Below are 17,042 nucleotides of genomic sequence, written 5' to 3'. Positions count from 1 at the left end.
GAGGTTGGACGTCAAATCTGACCTGATGATGCGGAAGCTTGATGAGATCTTAAACGGGAATAATCGAGAGGAGCGCTCCACCCTGAGGGAACGCTCACGCCAGGCAATTGATGGAGACGGATCACGCAGCTATGCCGGGGCCCAGCAAAATTCGAGAACGAATTATGAATCTAAACAAGGGAGCGGCCCAGGGCAGCCCCATCGAGGCCAGTTTGGACAAATCCGGTCGCACCGGAAGCGAATTCCACCCCGCAGACACGATTGCCCACTGTGCTACAAGTGATATCAGTGCCAGATCTGACTACAGCCTCACAGGACACAACGATGTATGCTTCGATGTTTGAGCCTCTGAATAGATCTCTTGAAACAATCATCAACAAGCTCCCGAAGTCAACCGAGAGAAGAGAGAGGTCAAGGAGGACACTCAAAAAGCCGAAGTCACACAAGGACGAGTCAGATGGCTGCATCGATACTTGGATAGAGGTGATGAAGTTGCACTTTGAAGAAGAGAATCTCTCAAAGAAACAGGATTGCAGCGCATTGACAAGCAACCCGGAGGGTACCGCCCTAAGTTTTGTAATGGCGAAAAGGACCAATGAACGAGACAGCGCTCGCAAGATTTTTGACATCTTGCTGAATCGTTTCGGCTCTGGTGTGCAAGGGCATCAGGCTATGGTGAAGTTCGAAAAGAGGCGTCAAAGAGATGACGAATCGATAGACAAGTTTTTGGACGACCTTGAACTACTCAGAAGGAGAAGCAATCCCGATGAGAGAATATCGGAGTGAAACTTGGCGATTGCCTCGAAGTTCATGGATGGAGTAAAGAGTGAAGAGCTGAAAACCAGGCTAGCCACACACTTCACCCTGTCGCTTGACCAGATACCCACGCCCGATGATTTGCGCATGAATTCGCGTGAGTACTTGCTCATAAAACCGACGTCGCAAAATTGTTATAGAAACTATGGCAACTACAGCGGAACAAAAACTGGTACAGACCTCGTGATGACATGGAAAAGAGCAGGTCATGTGCCATTTGTGGCTCGATGGACCACCATGTTTCCGCCTGTTCTGTTTACAAGCAGAACATGAAAGCAATAGGCTACTTTCTCGATGACGTTGATGCGACCGACGAGTACCACGAAGAGTATATGAGAGGACTCATAATGAAGAATGGACCAAGGTGCTTCTTCTGCAATTTGGAGGGACACTTCAAGTCGGATTGCACCCAACTTTGGGATGCAGTGAAGTATGCGACACATCACCGCCATGAAGAGGCGCTTTCGGGCGTCAAAGCCAGCCGAGCAGGTCTGATGAACGAAGCTGAGTCTCGGAGAAAAGAGACGACACCGAGCACACTGACGACTAAGAAGGTGAAGATCTTGCCTGATGAGGTGATAGCCTCGAGACTGGAGGCAGAGTCGGCCGGCCCGCTCGAGGTGGATTATGGCTTAGCGGCATAGACGAACGAAGATAATGTCGATTATTTCAGTCGCAGGACACCAGGTGGTCAAGAACTTGAATGAACCGTCCGAATTCACGCTGGTACACCTGGACATTTATGCGGACTACCTGAGGGAAAAGGATCCCAAGTTGGACTCCAGGGCAGTGCGAGCGCTGCTCACGACAGGAGGTCCAAGACTAATGAGAGTAGATGGACATTACGTCGAAGTCCATGGCCCATATCCGATTCCGATGAATGTGGACGGCATTAACATCTACACGAAGGCTCACGTGACGGATGCAATTGATCAAGTAGGCCGGATATACATTGGTCGAGACGAGCTGAAGGTGCGACGAATCGGACATAACGCCATGTTTGAGCAGATGCAGTTTACATTGGTTGCGGATCCGATCTGGCAGCACATGTGCTAGATGTGCATGGCAGGCAGCTTTCAGTAAAAGAACTGTTAGACACGGGAGCAGTGGTCAGCGTCATGCCAGTCAGCACTTGGACTTAAATGGGCTTCGACAGTTCGGGTTTGATACCGACAAACATCAGACTGGCAGTTGCCAATCAGGCCGGACCCCGATTATATCACTGCAGCTTGAAGGAAGACATCTTTAGATGAGCTTCCTGGCAGTGGAAAATTTGGATGAATCCGATCAATTCATCCTGGGCAGGGACTTCGTACGCAATTATGATGTCACGATCGACCTCAACGATGGGTTGATCAGGATCAAAGACCCTGAGAGGAATTATGAAAAGAAACCTATTAAAAAGATCTTAATTAATCAGGCAAAAGTGCCAATTTTCCTGGATCGAAAAGTTAGATTGAAGCCAAACCAAGCCGTAGTAGCGACGTTTAGCATCAGAAACTTGAATGAACTCAGTAACGACACACAGTGTGCCTGGTACCAAATCCTAACAGTAAGAGCTCGGCTATTTCAGGAAGAAGCTTCTTCCTCATTCAGAGCTGACTGAGTGTGAGTTTGTTGTTGAACACAGAAGCAACCACAGTGACAATACAGAGGGGAAAGAAACTTGGCTACGCATTGCCTCCGAAACTAATTGTCCCCTGCACGCGATACAGGAAAGTATACTGAAGAGAATGAATGAATTGAAATCTTCTAAGAAATTGTTTTCAATGAAGTCGGAGACAGATGATGGGTTGTCTAGTTTTTCGAATTTTCCCGGGAGACCAACAGAAACAGAGTTAGCAGCAAATAAACATGTCCTGCCCGCGATAGAACTTCTGAAGGGTAAAATATCGCACAAAGAACTAGATTCGCTTAGGGCGGTGCTAAATCGGAATGCATTTTTTTTTCGAAGCATAAGACCGACGTAGGTTGCTGCAATTTTGTAGAATTCGCAAATGAGATAGAAGAAGGCTCGGTACCTCATAGGGAAGGGGCGAGGAGAAAGACCCCACATAAGTCAGAAGCGTGCAGGAAAGAAATCGAGATGCTAAGGAGTACGACATGATTGAGCCGTCGAAGTACCCGTGGGCTTGTGGCGTGGTCATGGCTAAGAAGAAGGGGTCAACTCAGGTTATGATGTGATTTCCGTTACTTGAACTCAGTGACGATCTAGGACGCATAGTCGATTCCCCGCATCAATGAGAGCCTTTCCAAGCTGAGGGACGCCAAGTTCTTCATGACGTTGGATGTGGGCTCTGCGTTCTGGCAAGTGCCACGCAGAAAACAAGATCGGGAGAAAACGGGCTTCGCGTGCGAGCTGGGATTGTTGCAGTGAAAGAGGATGCCGTTCGGATAGTGCAACGCGACGGCCACATTCCATCGACTTATGGCCCAGCCACTCACGAATATAACAAAGAAATACGGGAACCTCATCATGCGTTATGTCGATGATGTCTTGATAGCTACACCAACACTGGAGTATCATATAGAGAGGTGGGATAAAGTGTTAACTTGCATGAATAGGCGGGCATGAAATGTAAACCCTGCAAGTGTGAAATCCTCAGAGACTCAATAAAGTATCTGAGCCGCCTTGTAGATAAGCATGGAGTAAGACCGGATCCCGAAGCAATCGAAGCAGTCTTGACCTGAAAGGCACCTAAGACAGACACGCAACTGATGAGCTTTTTGCTAACTCTTATCGAGTGGTTTGCTAACTAATATCGAGAGTTCATCAAGGGATACGCCGATAAGATATACCCCATGCAGCAGTTGATGAGAGACAAGGGAAAAAAATTCACTTGGACTGATGAGGCACAGGTTTCATTTGAAAACATTAAACGCGAACTGTGCGAGGCACCGGTCTTCGGCATGCCAACAGAGAAGGGGAGGTTTGTGTTAGACACGGATGCATCAGTGCTTGCGATATCGACGAGACTTCACCAGGAGCAAGAGTAGAACGGGAGAACGGTTCTCCATGCGATAGTCTATGGAAGTAAGTTTCTGAGCGATTTTGAGATGAAGTACGGCGCACCAAAAGCTGAGATGTTCGCGGTGATCAGTTCGTGGAAAAAACACAGAGCGTATTTGGGGAGTGCTCCCTTTAAGTATAAGGATAATCGTGCTCTTGCCTGGCTGAAATCCTATTCGATGGATCAAAGTTATATTGGTCGTTGGATCGTGCGGCTGGACGAATACCACATGATCATAGAGCACCGTACCTGTGACAAGCACCAGAAGGCTGACAGTCTCAGTAAAAAGACAGAGTTCTACGAGCGATTACATGAGAAACAGGCTAACCAAGCAGAAATCGGATGCGGATTTTTATTCCCCATACCAGGACACCCTGAACTTCCGGTGGAGACGGCCGCTGAGATTAAGGTTTTGGCCAGGGGTGAGCCTGTTCTGCTAGATCTGCTAGTCCGATCCAATCTGATACAGCAAGAGCTTACCAGGTTGGGTATAAACAGCATAGCCCTGCCAAATAGGACAGTGACCGTGGCGCGGACGTCACGTAGAAGCTCCGTGACTTGCTAGATAGGGAAGCAGAAAGGCATAATCATGAGTGGATGGAAACCATTCAGCGGTTGACCGTCACTGAGAGAACAGAAAAGAGGCCAGTGACCCTTCGCAGTCGAGGTGTTGAACGGGATTGCCGGTCGATATTGAACCAGCTGGTGAACTCAATGCCGAAGGATGTCTTGTGGAGGACTTCGTTCACAGAACATCAGACATCGACCCAGGTCCAAGCAACTGAAGAAGTCAGAGTCCAGTCGAAATCCATCTTCACGAGAAAAGTACACTTCACGGATGCAAGGGAAGAGTATGAGCCGAGCTCGGATTGTTCATCCGGAGACGAGACAATGTCCGGGGAGTCAGGCACTTTCGAACCCGTACAGGATGACTTGTCCGGGGAGAAAATGTTAGGACAACCAAGGGAGAGAATGTTGTCCGGGGAGCCGGATTCAAAGCGACCAAGAGACAGAATTATGTCCGGGGAGTCGAGAAACATCACAGACAGGTTGGAACATAATGATGAGGAATCCATCGGCACGAGTGATGCCTCGAGGCCCCACTCCTGGGAGAACACATCTGAGACTACTTCCAATTCTGATGTTTCGGAGATTACGATTCAATCCTTGTTGGTGGAATGAAAACAGCGCGGGCTGGACGGGAAATGCATCAGGAGCCGGAAAAAAATAGATATACCTCCGATGAGGAGGGCACTGCAGTGGATAATGCAACAGATAATCTTGAACTGATAGCTCTGTCGAAACGCCCAACCAGATTACTACCACATGGTACTGTCGTCCGTACCAACCTGGAGCCATCTGTGCAGGAGGTAAAACACTTGAAGAAGATATGTACTTGTAACAAATAGACGGTTGATGCCCATGCCCCGGAGGTAATAAGCGGACGATTGAACGTGGTAAAGACGTATCTGAAAACCAGATACCGGCTGTCGGATCTCCTAAGGGCTCAGCGAAATGATAGAATGGCGAGCAATCTGAAGAGATGGATTGAGATTGGAGCACCTGACAAAGGAGATTTAGAGGAAGACAGCTATAAGATCTTGAAGCAGTTTTACATGAAGAGAAAGGATTTGATGTACCTGAACAAAGACGGAATCATATCTTGTAAACGCAGGGAGGAGGACAAAGTCCTTTACAAGTATAAGTCAATAGTGTTAACACAGTTATACCAGACCGAATTGCTCTTTCGATCACATGATCAGATGGGCCATCAAGGTGAAGGACCCCAGGAAACTAAGGTTACCCCTGCAGTCAAGAGAATCATCAAGATTCACGGAAGTGCAAATTGATCATCAGAAGATATGCATGACAGCCACGGGCTACATTCAGGTGCCGGTAATGATCGATTATTTCAAGAAATATGCAGAGGCAGCCCCCTGCATGGCAGGGTCAGCGGAATAAACGTGCGATCACTTGATACATGTCTGGATAACATGACACGGCTGTCCAGCATATTCCAATCAGACAATGGCAAATCATTCCTTGGTGATCTCACGAAGGAATTAATGAAGAGATCGCAGGTGGCACAGGCCCACTCGATCACTTATCCATGTTGAGAGTTTGTTGCTCACGCTACATGGATGACTGGGATAGACAATTACCGCAAGTGATGGGCGCTTACAATAGCTTAGAGCATTCCACCACGGGAATAAGTCCGCTTATGATGCTAACTGGTTACGAAAAAGCTGTTCCGTTAACGTTCTACTACCCTGAGTATGAAGGGAAGAAAACAGCACCACAAACATACGTGCGTGATGTTATTAGAAGGCAGCATGTCCTCAATGACTTATGCAGGAGGAACACGCAACAGGCGCAATTTAGACAAAAAGGAGATTTGATAAAAGGATTGCAGATGTAAAAACCTACTCGGTTGGCGATTATGTCTGGGTGTTCCAGGAAGTAGTTCCACCAAAATGAAGCAAAAAAATTGCTGAAAAAATGGCGTGGTCCATTTCAAATAATAGAACTGCGCCAAGGAGGTCGTTTTTATCGATTGAGCATCGGACGAGCAGCTCGTTACGAAAAAGTCAAACCTTACAATGCCTCATCAGACGACTGGTGCATCCCAGCTGACATGCAGGAGGGAGACTATTTGAAAGTGGATCCTGCTTGTGAAGTGAATGAAAGAGGTACGCGCGACAAAAATGACGGGAATGAGGTGGTAGATAAATGCGATCTGCCACTGGAGCTGGAGTTGACCGACCGAGTGAAGGCGGACGACGAAACTCTGCCTTATGCCGAAGAGGACTGGGACTGCCCAGAAAAAACTGAAATTGACAAAGGAGTACATCCTGAACTTCCTTTCACCGTGGAGACACGGCAGAGCAAGAAAGGAAGGAACAAGAATAAGTACAAACGGTATGGCGAGGATTTCGTCATAGACAGGATAGTTTTAAGCGATATGATGGACTCGCTGGTGGGACTGGATGAAGTAGCGGTGACACAAGAGATCGACTTAATCAATGATATGGTTCATGATTGGATTGACGATCGCTGCGAACCAGAAGTAGAGTTCGAACCAGAGGTGGAGCACACTCATGAGCAAGAATTAACAAACTTGCGAGTGCTAGAATGATTCCACGATCTGCCGACATATCCTAAAGAGACAATCTTGACGATTCAGGATGTCGATAAAGACGGCATCAAATACGTCAGCCATGACAATACTGAGTCCAACTGGGTCGCTCCAGATGGTCCTCTACGCGTTCCGGAATCCAACCTCGATCTGCTCGATTTTGGGCGATCGACCGGGACGTCGATGGATATTTTTGTCCGAGGAGTGGGGGTAGGACTCGCCTACAACAAAAATCTGATCATTAAAAAATTAAAGTCGGCAAGGGAAACCGGAGAACTGGAAACGGAGGGCGAAAACGCTAAAAAAAAACAACCTTTTGGACGAACTTCTGCATCTTATTTTGACCTACCGAACCATTATTCAAACAATGTCGTCATAACTGACAGCGATTTCATACTCACGGAACGTACATGCGCTACAGCGATAACCGCGGATGTAAGCTTCAAAACGGCATTAGCGGCTGATTTTAAAAGAGAGTATAAGAATATCGAGTTCTTATGGAAACAGAGGCCTGGTGTGGGAGGGATTATAGCGCTGCCCTCTGTTTCATCACTGATACCAGGGAGATATTTGTGTTTTCTGGTTACTAAGGCCACTGATAAGCAAGACGTGAATCCAAAGAGTTTGGTATTGGCCTTGACTCGACTTAGGGATTTTCTGGTTGAGAGAGGAGTGACCTCCCTCTCGTTACCAGTCTATGATTGCAATAGGGAAAAGCTACATCCGAGAGAGTTATATGCCCTTGTACACGTGATATTTTCGGAAACTGACAAAGAGGTGTACGTACATAAAAAGTACTATCTGAGCATATGCTAGGAGTTGCATTCGGCGATAAGTGTTTTTTTTAAGTTCTCTTCATAGGCATTAGAATTAAATTTTAGGTTAGCTACCAGGGATCATGTTATATGTAAAGGTGTGAATATGTGATGTTTATGTGTTATATTATTGTTAGGAAATGTTTTATGTGACGTCGATACCAAAGAGAACTGGAACACTCCAGGTACTGAAGGTGACAGCGCTCATGTGTGTTATCTTGATAAGATTGCAGGTGGATGATCCACCTTGGTGCTAGTTTTTAAATCATGAACGAGAGTGAATTTCCATGAATATTTTTTTAAAAGAGGTGAATGATGTTTTATACTGGAAATGGAACGGCATGAAGTGATGGTTTTAAGTCGTGACTGGCTTTTTAGATCTTGATTGATCCAATTTTTTTTATTGACTTGAAGAAGCAAAAGAACACGACGACAAGATACACACAATAGAAAGATGGGTGACACAAATGACTTGATGGAATTTGTCTCAGCGAGTCTAGGAGCAACTCTGGACGAAATATATCAGCGGCTGATTGATTGTGACTTTGCACAAGAATACCAGGGACTGGCGATGTTTGTGGTCGCGCTCCTCAATGCGTAAGGACGAGAGGGTCAAGGAATCGCCCCACTGAAGTAGTGTTGATGCTGGCCTTCGGTGAGTCCGGGACCACCGAGAGAGGTCGAAACCGACTGATGAGATGGCGGCGAGGAGAAATGTCTGGCCACGACTTGGCTCGTGAGCCGGGACTAGGCGAGCAAAGGGATCACCGACTAGGTGAGATGCCCCTACCTGTTCAGCCAGTCCAGCCCCTCATCGGAGCGATGAGACTACGGGATGGGCCGGACCCGTCACACTCAGCAGATTCTCCAACGGCTTGTCTTCCACTGAAGAGAGTGAGGATGAATGAGAAAGTGATCCAGACCTCGGAGACGATTGAGACGTTGGAGAAGAAGGAAAAAGATCAGAGCGAGCTGTGTGCCAAGCTGCAGGAATACAGGGCAGTAGCTCGAGAAATTGAAGAGTGGAAGAAGAAGTTCGACATATGAAAAAAGCCTTCAAAGAACAAGAGATAAAACACCTGAAAGAGTCGTATATAGCAAGGGTGAGCCAAGTGTCGACAGAGGTTCTGGTGACGATGAGCTCTTCGGATGGATCCAGGGAAACACGTCTCAAGACGAAGGCACAGGAACTGTGAGCTCCGAGAGAGCCCGGGGCTCCTCAGCAGACATCACAGTCTGTCCTGAATCCGCGGAACACGATACCGGATCCTTCAGACACCTATCTGGCTCCCCAGTTTCAGGAGTCATTCAATCAGGTGGCTAGAGCAGCGATGAATGAGATCAACAGGACCACTGGCCGGACGCTGGATAGGGTCGTCCCTTTCCAACGCCTTGATCGTTCCTCGAGTAGCTCGGAGCGAATACCGAGAGCCATAGTACCAACAGGGACTACACACGGCGAAACGACCCGGAAGTATCGTGTAGTGGACACAGGGAGAACCTAACGGTAAACAACCCATTCGTACAAGTAGCCGCGGAGCATCCTCGAGTTTGTCTGAATGATATGAGCTGGAACCCTGCCATTCCCCCAGGGAGTCGTCATTTGGTTGTGGGAGATAGTCTAGTGAGGGATCTGAACGAGATCTTTGTCAGTGGTCAGACCACTGTTCTTTCTTTTGGAGGGTCCTCCGTGGCTCAGGTTATCAAGATGATGGAGTTCCAGGGCGAGGATCACCTAGAAACTTTGGTGATAATGTTCAGGACAAATGACGTTTCGAGGAACCCCTTTAACCCCAGAGGGCAAGTGGGAGTCCCTACTGGTCTGCCTTCTGAACGAGCTGAAGTAGAAATACAGGCCCAGACTTGTATTGCTGAGCACGATACCGCAGAACCCGGAGTTGGGTACGCCGGTAGCCGATTTTATGAATTGCAACGTGACCCGGTGGAACGAGATGACCCGCAGTCCGGCGAGAAATAACCCCAGCGAGCTGTGACTCATGGATCTTGAGAACATGCGGCGCATGATTGATCATCTCTCGCTCACCGAGATGGGATACACTTCATACCCAGAAAGGGAGCTGTTGGATAACGGATGAGGGAAATGGAGCAAGAATTGAGGACAACCGACTCACTGGCTCGGACCAGTTCGACTGGAGGAGGTAGAGTGAGGTGCAATGTGCCGGAAACACTCGCCAATCGCATAGGGCCCCTGGTAATGGAAATTGGTGCAACGCTCCCGTTTCTCCAAGTTCAGATGTGAGAGAACGGTTGAGGACTGCTCCCCCCCCCCTAGAAGACAAAATTTGGAGAGCCTTGGGAGATCAATTGATCAGATTCAGACCAGCTCTCAGACTATTTCGAGGACGAGTAACCAGCCAGCCACGGCAACTGCTGCTTCTACAGGAAACCCGTCGACGGGCGCCACGCCGGCGGAATAAGTTGAGCCAAGCAGCGTGCTGCCTTGGAACCGTCCAGATCCCAGCGGTTGGGGACAGTATAAATAGGACATGTCAACGAACTTGAGCATGAACACATTGACGTATCGAATGGATGCAAAGGGGATGATGGGTGGAGATAATCCCACAGTGTCGGGATTATACAGGATACCGGGCGTGGACTGGCTGTTAGCGGAACAGGACCAGTTTAGCTCCGCGACCACGCTCAGGTTTTTGGACCTTGGTGGATTGCCTCAGGACAATAACTTTGGGCCTTTGAATACCCGATCTCTCACGGACGTCCGTCGGAGAGCCAGCGAATTGACACCACCTTCTCAGAGGGGCAAACTTGTGACAGAGAATAAGCCCAACATAAGCATCATAAGAACAGCCCAACAACAAGCATCCATAGCTCTCAGCTCGTGTTCAATGTCCATAAGGATCATCCGTCTAGCATTCCGACTCGCCAGATTTCTCAATATGTTGTTCCACCTAATGACTCCTTCATTATGTCTTTTTCGATGTCAACGTTTTCGTGCTCATGGGTACAGTGCAGACGGTCAGTAGCGCGCACTAGAATTTCTGCCAGATTGTAGTGAATAGGCACACCATCATCGACGCCCATTGTGCCTCGTCCTCATCTGAGCCTTTAGATACATTGTTCGTCTCTATTAGGATCACTATGTTAGGGATCCTCCCTGGGTTCATCAGTTCCACAACTCAAATTAGCTGGGCTATCATTGCACCTCCAAAGGCCATCACCGTAATGATCCAGGAGGTCCTCAGATTCTGGAGTACTCTCACCAAGCTGTCACCCAGTATCAGATGTGATATCCCAAGTGGCGGTTGCTGCAGGTTTACTGCTGGACTCCAAGTCGATCGATTGCAGCAGGCTCGCGGATCCGTGTCCGGAACTCCTGTGCAGTTATTCTTCATCTGGTTGTTCTTCTGCACGTCAATCACTCGGGACACTTTCTTCATCGGCATCTCTCGTATCTTCCTGTCTTGGACCTTAGAGCTCTTTGCCGGTAACGTTGTGTTACTTACTCCCGTTCTCGCCGTCGTCTCTTGGGAGAGCTGTACTCTGCCCGTATCATCTATTGATCCACAGGGTGCAGTCACCCTGGAACCTGGCGCATTCCTATTAGCGACCAATCGTCCAGCTTTTTCTATCATTTTTCTCTCTGTTTGCTCCACGACTGGGTCACCTAGGGTGTCACTCGGGTCCTGGATTGTCACTCGACCAGTTGTAGCTGGGGGTCAAACCTCCGTTGTCTGACTTAGTTCGCGAGGAACATTCCTTGCAGGTATCACTTTTCCACTGCCGTCGTCAACGCCAGCCGTTTCGATCGCTCTTTATACTCTCGCCTCAAGCGCTCACTTTCTTCACCCTGTTTCATGTTGCAATCTGCAAACAGTCTTTTCCACATATCTTTGTCTTTTTCCATACTGAGCATGGTTTTGGTCATTTCATCCAGCTCCCTTTTGATCTTCTCCAGTTCTTCTATCGTTCCGTTGAGGTCTTGCATGGTCTCGTTCGTCTGAACTTCTTCTTCTACTCTCGCCTTCTTTGGGGACACAGCTGCTCTCAGTTACAAACTAGACGAGGCAGCCTCGCTGTTCATCTCCTGATGCATTCTTCTCAGACCAGGCCTAGGCCTGGTTGGCAGAGGCATCTCACCTGCTTGGTAGGTCCTGGAACTTCCCAATGCAGGCTCGATCGCCAAGTCACTTCCTGAGAGGCCCGTTTCGCCACCTCAATACCCTCATGTTTGGGCGGTCTAGTACTCCTCTTTCTCCGTATGCGGCCATCAATAAGACTTACGTAGGGCGGTCCCCACGGTTATCATGCCCTATGATGTTTATTAAGGCGACCAGCAACATGACCAACTCTTGGTCCTCCAGAGCGAAGTCTCAATCCATCAGCCGACGATAGATCGCATCTATCATCGGTCCTATGTATGCCTCCACTAGGTCCATTAATTCTTCCAAATCGAAGTTGTCCGTTTCGTTAAATTCGGTTTGGTTATCAGTTTGAGTCAATTGAAATCTGGTGAATGATTAAATGATCAGTCAGGATCTAGAAAAGAGGTCACGAATATCACATTTGTCAGCATTACTCTAATTTTGTATTAAAACTTATTCAAAACAGTCAGATAAAAAGATTTTGATCTTAAAATACATTAAAATCAGTTTATTACTTAAGTTTTGGAATTCGACCTAAGAATGGACAGTCCAAACTTTGGATCTATTCCTAAGATCGTCATTCGGCTATTCATGGTCACTAATACCTCCTTACCCAGGGTCTTAATAACATAACACATAACATATAACATATCACACACAACACACTCAGTGTGACACCGTCCTGCATGCAACCTAAACTCAGTCTATACTCAAATAGTATTTCTAAGTAAGTATACTTGTATGTTAGTATCAGAAAAGTTTACGTGTATCAGTGCATACAGCTCCCGTGGGTTTAGCCGTCCTCGAATCGGGTCGTATACTGGAAGCGAGAGTTATTTCACCTCCCTCTCCTCAAGGAACTCTATCAGTTTTGTCAAGGACAAGATTAGGTTTTCCGGTTCCACATGCTGCTTCTCCGTCGCCCTCGTCACCAAGAAGCATAAGTTCTTTCCCGGTATTTGTGACGCCGCCGGAGGCAAGAACGCTCGCCTCCTATTCCTGGTCTTTGCTTCCAAAGGACATCTATCTTTTTCTATATCCTCTCCTAAAATACGCTGCCAACGCTGTCTTAAAACTCATGTCCGCTGTGATTGCTATCGCACACGTCCTATTTGTAAGTATAAAATCGCTACCTGTCAATATTATGCTACTTGAGTATTCATTTGGCAAGTTAAATATGACTCATCTACTCTTCTTATGTCCGGTTTCTTAAGATCCTCGCCTATTTCTGCTTCTAGATCACCTGTCTCTCTTGCTGTTCTTAGTTTTTTTATTAATAGTTTTTCAGTGTGGGTAAGTCCTACCCCAACTCCCCGGGCAAAAATATCCATCGACGTCCCCGTCGCTCGCATACCGGATTTTAAATCGAGGTTTTGTGCAGGAATGAGTAATTGCCCTTCCTGGGCAGCCCAGGAAAGATCATCCCTTTCGTTTTTTTTTTGTATTTCATGCCCCCACGGTCTACATCTTCAATCGTGACACTGGTCACTTTTGGGTCCAACGTTATTTCATTCCGCCATTCCAAGACACGCAGATTCCAAGACACAAGCAACAGCAATTGTAGGATTGCTGTTGCTGGTCGTCGAAGTCTACCTCGGGCTTAGACTGGTCACCGATCCACTCCTCGCCGTGGTCGTCGACTATGTCGATGTCTTGCAATACGGTTAACTCTTCTAGACCCATCATTCCTTCCATTATCTTCTTCAAATCTACTCTGTCCACTACGAAGTCGTCTCCGTAAGATTGTATTTCTTCGTGAGTCTTGTCCTGTCAATCTGTTGAGTCTGTATGGTAAACGGAAGCTCTGGTTCCAAATTCTTGGGGACCTACATCTATTCGGGGTCTTGCTAGTCCTCATCTGCGTAGGGTCAGGTTTCTTCATCCGCTTCAATCACCTCGTTCGGATCCAGGTCCTAGTGCCCTTCTAATTGACCTCACAGGCAGGGTCCATCATCAGATAATCCCCTTCTTCCATGTCTGCAGGTATACACAAGTCTTCCGTCGACAGGTTGTGTGGCTTAATGTTTTCGTATTGAGCGGCTCGGCCGGTACTCAATCTAGAAAAACGTCCCTCCTGGTGAACTTCCGTAATCATGAAGGGTCCCCTCCACTTTTTTAGGAGCTTTCTCGTTCCTTTCGGTGGTATAACGTTTTGAAAAATCCATACGTAGTCTCCCAACGAGTAAGCGTTTGCACCAGCAGCTTTTTTTTATCGAACCTCTTCATCTGCCTTGCCAGTGCCTGCTGAGTGTTCCATCTACAAAACTCGTTTAGTTCTTGTTGACGTCTAATCACATCTCCTACGTAGACTTGTGGTGATATTTTCTTCCCCTCATACTCTGGGTAAAAGAACGTCAAGGTCAAAGACAAGTGGTACCTTGTGGTACCTTGTGTTCATCTCCTATGATTTCAGTAATTGGTTTCTTAACATACTTCCGGTCCAGGTTTCTAATCCCTGTTAGACCGTTGTTTAAGTCAATCCTCACATCGAAGTTCCGGACAAAATCACGGCCCAGGATGAATTGGTCTGAGTCGTCCAAAATCTCAACCACCAGGAAGCTCATCGAAAGATTGTGTCCACCCATGTGAAGGACCGTTTTTGGTGTCCTTCTGACCACGTAGACTTCTCGTGTCCGGTTAACATCATATGTTGACTAACTCCAGTGGTGGAGTGTTCAGTGCTGTTGTAAGCTCCCATCACCTGTGGTAGATGTCTGTCCCAATCGGTCATGTACCCGGAACAATAGACCCTCAGCATCGACACTGACGTTCGATTTTGCCTTTCCATTAGACCATTCGTCTGGGAATGGTATGTCGTGGAGTGAGCTTGAGCCACCTGTGAACGCCTCATGAGCTCTTTAGTAAGTTCTCCCACGAAAGCTGTTCCGTTATCCGATTGAAACGTCATCGGACAACCATGTCTTACTATCCACGTATTGATTAGATGATCGCACGTCTCTTCTGTTGAGGCAGTTATGCAGGGCACGGCCTGTCGCATAAGTCGTGAAGTGGTCTCTCATAACCAAGACCTGATTATAGCCACTATCTGTCATGCATATTTTCTGGTGGTCGATCTGCACCACCTTTTTGAATTCAGATGACTGCAAGGTAAATCGACTGCAAGGTAAATCCCAATTTCCTTGAATCCTTGACCTGTTGGCATGACAGACATGTTGTCAGCCACTTCATGCATACCTTCTTCATTCCAGGCCACTCAAAGCGCTTCAAGATCCTCTGATATACTTTGTCGATTCCCTGATGGCCCATCTGATCATGCGACCTGAATAAAAGTTCTGTCTGATAGAGTTGCGGCAACACTATCGCGTTTTATTTGGGCAGGATTTGTCTTCTTCTCTTCTCCTACAAGCCACGATCCGGTCCTTGTTCAGATACAACCTTGCCTCTTTCTGTATAAAGAAGTGTCTCAGAATACGGTAACCGTCTTCTTCCAGGTCACCTTTGTCTGGTGTTCCATTTTCGATCCACCTTTCCAAATTACTAGTCATGCGGCCGTTTTTTCTGCCCATAATAGGTCTGAGAGTCAGTATCTTGCCTTCAAGTATGTCTTCATGACCCTCAAATGGATATTCGTTTCATCTGACTGATGTGTGTCATATTCCATCTTCACGCACCAATTTTTCGCTAATGGCTCTGTCTCTTGTCTGAAGGGTTGATGATCAGTCCTGACCACTTCTTTCTGCGGCAACAAACACATCGATCGTTTCGATACCGCTATTGTTTCTAGATCATCCGCTGCGTTGTTAAAGACTGTTTCGCTACGTAGCAGGTAACGATTACTGTAAGGGTCTTGATGTAACTCTCTATCCGGGTCTCTTGCTCGAGTCCCCTTTAGCAACGTGTGGATCACTGGTTCTGACAATTCCGATACTGTGCTCGAGTTCCTGTCCGAGTAAGTGTCAATTCTTGAATTCCTCGAGTTGTCATCAACGGGAGAATCTGTCACTGAGCACGTTTCTTCTTCTGGATCAGATTTATGCGCTCTGCTCATCCATCTGAAATTTTATCCTCCAGGTCTTGTTCCTCACCTTGAAAAGTTTCCTCTACACCTGACTCCCCGGACAAACTTTCTTGTCCCGGGTCTTGTTGATAAACTTGCCTGTCCCCGTCAACGACCTTCTACCCCGACAATCTTTGTTGCCCCAGGTTTTGTTCAATCTCTTCGCCTTTCTGATCCTGATCCTCAAAGGTGACGGTTTTCCTTTGTGTCCCTTTCACCTGTTCTTTTCGTTTGTATGATGAACTTGTCAAGATATTTTGGGATATTGAGGACACTAGTTGCTGAACTTTTGTCCTACAATCCCTTTCATTCTCTTTGTGTTGACGCCTTGATGGCATAATCTTTACTGTCTCACTGACTGTTAGCGATGCCATGGCTGCTGCCCACTCGGGGTCATCTTTTCTTAATTCTCTCTCCAACAATTCACCCAGCGTCCGCATCTTTTGCGGAGTGACCTGGACCGTTTTTTCCAGCAATTTGAGGCTGTTTATGTTCATACGAGAGAGATCCTGTTGGACCAGGTTCGAACGTAGCAACAGATCCAAAGGCATCGGGTCCTTCTTTGATAAGTTCTTTGTTTCCGCTGCCTTTTCCACCGGTAACTCGGGGTGTCCTAGAATTGGATATCCAGATTTGTCTAACCGTCTCGTCGACGGAAACGCCTCATGCGTTTCTTTATTCAGAAACAAGAATCCTGTGCTCGATTATCATGTGGTAGCCGTCTAATCTGACTATCCACGGACCAATATAGCTTTGGTCCATCGAGTATGTCTTCAACCAGGGTAACGGTCTATTGTTATTCAACACTTTATTGCCATATCAATGGGACGGAGAACTATTCTCCCATTCCTTTCCTGCTTCTGATGCAGTATTCCTGAGATGGTCACTACTGATGCATCTGTGTCAAGAACATACATGCCATTCTCTTTAGGCATGCCTAGCACAGGCGCATCGCACAGTTCCCGCTTCATGTTCTCGAAGGCAGCTTGAGCTTCTTCGTTCTATTAGAATTTCTTTGCTTTAGTGCGCATTAGTTTCTGCATGGGGTACACCTTGTCTGCGTATCCTTTTATGAACTCGAGGAATAATTGGCAAACCCGAGGAAGCTCATGAGCTGTGTGTCTG

The sequence above is a fragment of the Symsagittifera roscoffensis genome, chromosome 8 (genome assembly GCF_963678635.1).
Source record: "Symsagittifera roscoffensis chromosome 8, txSymRosc1.1, whole genome shotgun sequence".
Lineage (NCBI taxonomy): Eukaryota > Metazoa > Xenacoelomorpha > Acoela > Convolutidae > Symsagittifera > Symsagittifera roscoffensis.
The sequence above is the reverse complement of the archived record's forward strand: the minus strand, read 5'-3'. Positions refer to the sequence as shown.